Raw genomic sequence first — 9515 nt, forward strand, 5'->3', positions numbered from 1 at the left:
GAGGGGGTTTATGGACCAGCTGGGAGGGGTGGACCCTTGGAGATTTGCAAGGCCGGGGGCTAGGGAATTTTCATTCTTCTCACATGTCCATAAGGCTTATTCCCGAATTGACTTTTTCATTTTGTGTAGGGCGCTGATAGCGCGAGTAGAGGATACTGAGTATTCGGCAATAGCCATTTCGGACCACGCCCCGCATTGGGTGGACTTGGAGATGGGGGAGGAGAGGGCCCAGCGCGCAGTGTGGTGCTTGGAGGTGGAGCTGCTGGCGACCGAGGAGGTGAGCGAGGTGGTCCGAGGAAGTATAGAGAGGTATTTGGAGACCAACGACAACGGGGAGGTCCGAGTGGGGATGGTATGGGAGGCACTGAAGGTGGTGGTGAGGGGAGCTGATCTCCATTAGGGCCCACAAGGAGCGGAGAGAGCGGGGGGGAGAGGGAGAGGCTGGTGGGGGAGATGGTGAGGGTAGACAGGAGGTATGCGGAGGAGCCCGAGGAAGGATTGTTGAGGAAGAGGCATAGTCTCCAGGCCAAATTCGACCTGGTGACCACCAGGAGGGCAGAGGTGCAGTGGAGGAAGGCCCAGGGGGCGATTTACGAGTATGGGGAAAAGGCAAGCCGGATGCTGGCGCATCAGCTTCGGAAGCGGGACGCAGCTAGGGAGATCGGGGGAGTTAAGGACAGGGGAGGGAGTGTGGTGCGGAGTGGGGTTGGCATCAATGGGGTCTTCAGGGACTTTTACGAGGAATTGTACCGATCCGAGCCCCCATGGGAGGAGGGAGGGATGGGCCGCTTCCTGGACCAATTGAGGTTTCTAAAGGTGGAAGAGGGACTGGGGGCGGGATTGGGGGCCCCGATTGGGCTGAAGGAGCTGATCAAAGGGATAGGAAGCATGCAGGCAGGGAAGGCACCGGGACCGGACAGTTTCCCGGTCGAATTCTATAAAAAATATATTGACCTGTTGGGTCCGCTGTTAGACAGGACCTTTAATGAGGCAAGGGGGGGGGGTGGGGGGCTTTGCCCCCGATGATGTCCCAGGCACTGATCTCCTTGATCCTGAAGCGGGACAAGGATCCCTGCAATGTGGGTCTTACAGACCGATTTCCATGCTAAATGTAGATGCCAAGGTGCAGGCAAAGGTCTTAGCCACGAGGATTGAGGATTGTGTGCCGCAGATCATCCATGAAGACCAAACGGGGTTTGTGAAGGGGAGACAGTTGAATGCGAATGTGCGGAGGCTTTTGAATGTTCTCATGATGCCGGCGAGGGAGGGGGGGCGGGGTTAGTGGTGGCGATGGACGCTGAGAAAGCCTTCGATAGGGTAGAGTGGGGGGTACCTGTGGGAGGAGCTGAAGAGGTTCAGGTTTGGGGAGGGGTTTGTCAGGTGGGTTAGGCTGTTGTATGAGGTCCCGATGGCGAGTGTGGCCACAAACAGGAGGAGGTCCGAGTACTTTCGGTTGCACCGAGGGACGAGACAGGGGTGTGCCTTGTCCCCCCTGCTCTTCGCACTGGCGATTGAACCCCTGGCTATGGCACTGAGGGAGTCAAGGAACTGGAGAGGGTTGGTGTGGGGTGGGGAGAGCATAGGGTGTCACTTTATGCGGACGACCTGCTGTTGTATGTGGCGGGCCCGGTGGGAGGAATGCCAGAGGTAATGAGGATTCTTAGGGAATTCGGGGACTTTTCGGGGTACAAGCTCAACATGGGAAAGAGCGAGCTGTTCGTAGTTCATCCAGGGGACCAGGAGAGGGGGATTGGCGAGCTCCCACTAAAAAGGCGGAGAGGAGCTTCAGGTATTTGGGGGTCCAGGTGGCCAGGAGCTGGGGGGCCCTGCATAGGCTTAATTTTACAAGGCTGGTGGAGCAAATGGAGGAGGAGTTCAAGAGGTGGGACGCGTTGCCGCTGTCCCTGGCGGGTAGGGTGCAGTCAATCAAAATGACGGTGCTCCCAAGGTTTTTGCTCCTGTTCAGTGCTTCCCCGTGTTTATCCCGAAGGCTTTTTTCAGGCGGGTTAACAGGAGTATAATGGGGTTTGTGTGGGCGCGAGGGACTCCGAGGGTGAGAAGGGTGTTCCTGGAGCGGAGTAGAGATAGGGGGGGACTGGCGCTGCCCAACCTCTGTGGGTACTACTGGGCCGCCAATGCGACGATGGTGCGCAAGTGGGTGATGGAGGGGAGGGGGCTGCATGGAAGAGGCTGGAGACGACGTCTTCTGTGGGTACGAGTCTGGGGGCGCTGGCAACGGCGCCGCTGCTGCTCCCTCCAAGGAGGTATACCACAAGCCCGGTGGTGGTGGCTGCCCTCAAAATTTGGGGGCAGTGGGGGCAGCACAGGGGGGAAGTTGGGGCCTCGGCATGGACCCCATTACGGGGGAACTACCGGTTCACCCCAGGAAGAACAGGTGGAGGGTTTTCGGGGTGGCACAGGGCAAGGATACGAAAGTTGGGAGACCTGTTTGTGGACGGGAAGTTCGCGAGCCTGGTGAGCTGGAGAAGTACAGGCTCCCCCCGGGGAACACCTTCAGGTACTTACAGGAAAGGGCATTTGCCAGACGGCAGGTGGTGGAATTCCCGCGGCTACTGCCACACACAGTACAGGACAGGGTGCTCTCGGGGGGGTGGCTGGGAGTGGGGAAGATCTCGGAAACTTACCAGGTGATGCAGGAGGAGGAGGAGGCCTCGGTGGAGGAGGTGAAAGGTAAGTAGGAGGAGGAGTTGGGAGAGGAGATTGAGGAAGGGATGTGGGCAGATGCCCTAGGGAGGGTGAACTCTTCCTCATCGGGCATGAGGCTCAGCCTCATACAGTTTAAGGTGCTGCGCAGGGCACACATGATTGGGACAAGGATGAGCCGGTTTTTTGGGAGTGAGGACAGGAGTGTTAGGTGCTCAGGGAGCCCAGCAAATCACACCCATCTGTTCTAGGCATGCCCAGCGCTGGAGGAATTTTGGAAGGGCGTAGCGAGGACGGTGTCGAGGGTGGTAGGATCCAGGGTCAAACCGGGCTGGGGGCAGGCAATATTTGGGTTGGCAGAGGAGCCGGGAGTGCAGGAGGCGAATTAGGCCGGAATTCTGGCCTTTGCGTCCCTGGTAGCCCGACGAAGGATCCTTCTTCAGTGGAAAGATGCGAGGCCCCCAAGCGTGGAATCCTGGATCAGTGATATGGCAGGGTTCATTAAATTGTAGAGGGTGAAATTCGCCTTGAGAGGGTCGGTACAATGGTTCTTTAGGCGGTGGCAACCGTTCTTAGATTTCCTGGCAGAACGATAGACATTGGTCAATGGCAGCAGCAACTCCGGGGGGAGTGGGGGGGGGGGGGGGGGGGGGAGGTTTACTTTATTTTTGTTTTTGTTATTTACACTGAAGGGTCTGAGGGGGTGTATATACCTGTTGTGTTAAATCGGGGTGTTAATGTTAATTTATTATTTATGTACGGGGGGGGGGGGGGTAATGGGGGGTTGCTTTTCTAGATTGTGTTCTGTACTTAACCCTGTTGGGTTCCTTTTTTCATTTTGTTATTGATATTTTATGAAAACCTTTAATAACAATTATTTTAAAAAAAAACAATACTTCACTGACTGCAAAGTGTTTTCAGATATCCAGGGGTTATGGTAAGTGCTGTGTAAATGAAAGTCTTTTTTCTTTTTGAATTCCAAATTTCTTCAATCCCTCAGATGCTGACCTAACATTTGAGGTGATTTTCTGAATCAGGTTCTAGAGCTGGGCATTAATATTAAGCACTAGGATTACCATTAGTGTTTCTTCGAGCAGTTTGTTCGAAGGCCAACTCTTTCTTTTGATATCATTTATTTACAGCATTTCTGACCAATTTCTTGCATGTTAACTATTCGAGTGGAGGGATAGATTGGATTTTAGGCAGGGTTTCAAGTCCCAGAGGCTACTGAGTTCAGAAATACATGACCAGAATGTTGGTGGTTTTACATTTAATACATGAGCCAGGTAGTTGCTGGACTGGCTTTGACCTTTGAGGGGAGTAGGGAGAAATGTTACAGAGGTCTATTTCTCCCTGGCCACACATAGAGTTTCTTTTTCCAGGAGTTCTCTCAGATGACGTGATTACGGAAATAATGGTGCGGGAGGTGTCCAGTTAATGATACCCCAGCCAATCTGAATAGGACAGGTTTGATGGACCAACTGGTTCTTTCCCTCGTTTACATATTTTGGTATTTAAACTCTTTTCCTTAAAATGTCTTTGTTATACCGTCCATGGGGACGGCCCGATCGATCTCCATAATAATAATCTTTTATTGTCACAAGTATGAAGTTATTGTGAAAAGCGCCTCGTCGCCACATTCCGGCACCTGTTCGGGGAGGCTGGTACGGGAATTGAACCCGCGCTGCTGGCCTTGTTCTGCATTACAAACCAGCTGTCTTAGGCCACTGAGCTAAACCAGCCTAAAAGTACAAGCTCCCCTGTTGAGGGGCGGAGGCCCAACAGAGGGCCTCGTTGATTCCCTGAGTTAAAAGCCAGCCCAAGGGGGAGCCGGTGCCTCAGGATAGTCCCGGCTGCGGAAGAATGGGCTCAGTATGTGGAGCATATGAGCTGTTTTTCCAGGGCGAACGCCATTACTGGGCAGGACCGCCAGAACATGATTCTTTTGACCCAATGCAGGGCCCCCACTGACAGCGTCATAAAAAGCCTAACCTACCCTGTGGCCCCAGACTCCAAGACAATTGATGAAGTGGTGGCGCTCGTAACGAATCACTATAACCCCAAGCCGTCGGTCATTATCTCAAGATACCGATTCAATACAGCCAAGAGAACCCCAAAGGAGCCTGCTCCGGAGTTACTGGCACCCTTACGAAAACTAGCAGAGCACTGTGATTGTGGGCCACCCTTCCAGGAGATCTATGAGATCGCCTTGTGTGCGGTGTTAACAACCTGTCGACCCAGCGGAAAATATCGGCTGAACTGCGGGCCTAAAAAGGGCCATCGAGATCTCCCTCTCAAGGGAGAGCACGGAAAACTGAGTCCAGGAGCTCCAGGGGCCATCAGAGATAAAGATGAATAACATAGGATGCACCCCCATCTGAAGAGCGGAGCCCCCTAGGAACAATTCCACTGGGACCCAGCTCTTGCTTCAACACCGGCGGGGCCAGGCCCGTTTGTCAAGGGCCACCGCAGCCAGGCGACACATCTCCCCAGAACCATTGGAGGGGGACTCATAGAGGTGTGGCACCTGTGGCCAGAGAAACCTCAGGGACCAGCAATGCCAGGTCTGCCAACAAGGCCGTTGCCACGGTTGAGGGACGTGCCCATCTAGAGTCAGGGCTCTCCACCTAGAGAGGCTCGACGAAGACAGTCGAACTGCAGTCACCGCCCAGGTGAACGTCCACCCACTCAGAATTGGAACTGGACACGGGGGCTATGGTCTCAGTGATCGAACGGCAGCCGTTTGAAAAGATCTGAACGGAAATCCAGTTTTTGAACTTGAGGGACATTTGCCAACCCCGCGGAAGGAGCCATTTGCAGCCCTGCCCGCCTGACACAACAGGGCCTGGGAACACCCCCCTGACACTGAGATATGTGAGGCGGAGGCTTCTGGATCTGCATTGGAGACTCAGGCATCCATATTTTTGGACAATAGCCTCACCATCAAATAGTTGCTGATGACGCTCCCAGACGACTGACACAAAAACAATGTTCCCGACATGCTACACGCCTCCTGACACAGCCCCACAACAATCCAGAGGATCAACCATGATTAAAGCGCAGAAGACAACCTTCTCCACGCCCCACGACAGAGGGACTTACGGATTTTGGGTGGGGGAATGTTATAAACCCCACGACACCCACGGGGATGACCAGATCAGTCTCCCCATTGGGCCCGTGGAATACGGGCTCCCTCGCTGACGGGTGGAGGCCCAACACTAGGCCTCATTTATTCCCGAAGATAAAAATCGGCCCAAGAGGGAGCCGGCATCTCGGGATGGTCGAACAGGAAATAAATTACTTTTGGCTCACCTTTTCGGAGCTCCCCAGAGACAACAATAATCTTCTTTCAGCAAATCATGTTATCGACTCAAAATACTTCATGGCTGCTATTCACAATTGTTAGTAACACATTGCCTTCAGCATTTTAATGATTAAATGGTTTATTATATTTCCCAAATACTTATTTTAATGATATAACTTAATAGAGGCACAATATTCCACACACTCGCAATATTTCTCAGGCCCATTGTTCGTAGTTTAATGGCAAGATGGTGAAACAGAATTTCATTGGTCAGACAGTTGTCATGGTATTAGGATGACTGTAGTAGTGGACTCCAGTATTAGATATGATACGGCAAAACTTCATGGGGTCACCTTACCTGGGAGTCTGAGGTCAGATGGCACATCTAAATGTAGACCTTGGAGGTTCCCCTCCAAGTCACTCACCACCCTGACTTGGAAATACATTGGCCGCTCCTTCACTGTCGCTGGGGCAAAATCCTGGATCTCCCTCCCTAACTGCACTGTGGGTGTACCTGCTCCTCAGGGACTGCAGCGGTTCAAGAAGGCAGCTCACCACCACCTTCTGAAGGGCAACTAGGGACCGGCAATAACTGCTGGCCTAAGCAGCAATGCCCACCTTCCAGAAATGAATTTAAAAAAAGACTATAATAAAGCCCAGAGTCCTTGCAATTGTGTTCATGTTCTATTTAGAAGGTTAGTTCTCAGCATTATTGGTCATCCTGTAAGATAAACGCGAGACAAAAGTCAAACAAAAAAAGTGAATGAAAATGGCAATTTTTATAAATTGTTATGTGCAGAATAGTCGTGATAAAACAACCATCAAATTGGTAATCTGAAGTAATGGAAAACAATAACAGCTTGCATTTATATAATTAATAATCTTTATTATCACAAGTAATCTTACTTTAACACTGCGATGAAGTTACTGTGAAAAGCCCCCAGTCGCCACATTCCGGAGCCTGTTGGGGTACACGGAGGGAGAATTCAGAATTATCCAGTTACCTAACAGCACGTCTTTCAGCACTTGTGGGAGGAAACCGGAGCACCCGGAGGAAACCCACGCAGACACAGTGAGGATGTGCAGACTCCGCACAGATAGTGACCCAAGCCGGGAATCGAACCTGGGATCCTGGCGCTGTGAAGCAACAGTGCCAACCACTGTGCGACCGTGCTGCCCATAATATAATGCCTTTAATGCATTAAACATTCCAGGGTCCAGAGTTATTAACAGAATTTTCACTGAATAACTTAAGGGGATGACCAAATGCTTGGTCAGAGGGGCAGGTTTTAAGGAATGTCTTAGGGGAGGAGATGGAGGTAAAGAGGCAATTACATAAGGAAGGAAGTCTAAACATAGTGCCATAGTATGCGAAAGGATGGCTGCCAGTGGTGAGGTGATTCATATAGAGGATGGACAAGAGGTCAGAATTAGATTAACACAGAGATCTTGGGTGTTATAGGATTGGGGATGACAGATTAAGGGCGGGGGGGGGGGGGGGGGGTCGGTGACACGATGGAGCGATTTGAAAAAAGAGGATATGTGTTTCAAAATTGAGGTTTAGCTGGATTGAGTGCCAATGTAGGTTAGCGAGCACAAAGGTAACTGGAGACGAGGGGCAGGATTCTCCGACCCCCCGCCGGGTCGGAGAATCGCCGGGGGCTGGCGTGAATCCCGCCCCTGCCGGTTGCCGAATTCTCCGGCACCGGATATTCGGCGGGGCTGGGAATCGCGCCAGGCCGGTTGGCGGGCCCCCCCCCCCGGCGATTCTCCGGCCCACAATGGGCCGAAGTCCCGCTGCTGGAATGCCTGTCCCGCCGGCGAGAATCAAACCACCTCTCTTACCGGCAGGACAAGGCGGCACGGGCAGGCTCCGCGGTCCTGGAGGGGGCGCGGGGCGATCTGGCCCCGGGGGGGTGCCCCCACGGTGGCCTGGCCCGCGATCGGGGCCCACCGATCTGCGGGCGGGCCTGTGCCGTAGCGGCACTCTTTTCCTTCCGCCTTCGCCATGGGCTCCACTATGGCGGAGGCGGACGAGACCCCCTCCACTGCGCAAGTGCGGGGTTGCCGTGAGCAGCCGCTGACGCTCCCGCGCATGCGCCGCACGGCAAAGTCATTTCCCGCCAACTGGCGGGGCGGAATTCAGTCCGGCGCAGGCCTAGCCTCTCAAGGTGAGGGCTCGGCCCCTCAAGATGCGGAGTCTTCCGCACCTTTGGGGCGGCGCGATGCCGGACTGATTCGCGCCGGTCGGCGGACTTCGCGCCGATATCGGAGAGTCCCGCCCCTGAATTTTGTGTGCTTTACGATACGGACTGCAGAATTTTGGAAGTTTGTGGAAGGTGTAAGATGGGAGGTTAGACCAGAATGGTCAGGCTGAGAGTGAACAAGGGCATGGGTGAGGGTTTAAGCAGAAGGGCAGCGTGGTGGCACAATGGTTAGCACTGCTGCTTCAAAGCGGCAGTGACTCGGGTTCAATTCCAGGCTTGGATGACTGTGTGTGTGGAGTTTGTACATTCTCCCTGTGTCTGTGTGGGTTTCCTCTGGGTGAACTGGTTGCCTCCCAAAGATGTGCAGGTTAGGTGGTCACGCTCAATTGCCCCTTCGTGTCCAAAGATGTGCAGGTTAGGTGGGGTTACGGGGATGGAGCGGGGAGTGCTCGTTTGGAGGGTTGGTGCAGACTCAATAGGCCAAATGACCTCCTTCTGTACTTGAGGAATTCTATAGATTCCATGGATGAGCTGGGGCTGGAGGGCAGTTGGGTGATATTATGGAGATGAATGTAGGCGGTCGTGCTGAGGGCATGGATAATTGTTTGGAAGCTCATCGCCGCGTCCGGTGCAATACTAAGGTTTCAAACAATCCGAATGAGCCTCACACAGGTGGCAGCAAAAGGGATAGTGCTGGTGGTTCGAGAATGGAGTTTGCTGGAGTTGAGCGTGGGTGGTAGTGAATTGAAGACAATGGCTTCAATCATCCCACTATCTCGTTGGAAGAAATTTCTGCTGATCTAGAATCGGATGGCAGACAAGCAGTCTGGCAATTTAGACACAGCAAATGCCAATGGTTAAATTATATTGGCTGTAATCTAATGGAGGACTTTAGTTGGATTATCCATAGAATACTGGATACTTGGGGAACGATTGCAAAGCAGTAAGCTTATTCACGTGTTCTGATGACATTGCAAACCGCAAGAGAAAAGTTGGATTGGGTTATAAGCATTATTTGAATGTCAAGATTAGATTACAGCTGTGAAATCACTCAAGATTTGAAGCACTATTTTAGGTTTTGATCTGTTTCTGTGCCAACAGAGACTGTAACTGTGAACTTCAACTATCAAGCAGAAGCCGGATAATCTGTACACTGATTGTGAACAATGAATTACTTCAAGTTTATCAAGAAACACCTTGCAGACATTCATGAGAGATTTCTATAATCAGGCTCTATCACGCATAATCATGTCCATTTTATTGCTGTGTCAAGATAAGTGGTCTGAGGTGCCATGTAGAGGCATAGCACATCTTTTGCATCGGTTTCCAAGTAGCTTGTC

The sequence above is a fragment of the Scyliorhinus torazame genome, chromosome 16, assembly GCF_047496885.1.
Source record: "Scyliorhinus torazame isolate Kashiwa2021f chromosome 16, sScyTor2.1, whole genome shotgun sequence".
NCBI lineage: Eukaryota > Metazoa > Chordata > Chondrichthyes > Carcharhiniformes > Scyliorhinidae > Scyliorhinus > Scyliorhinus torazame.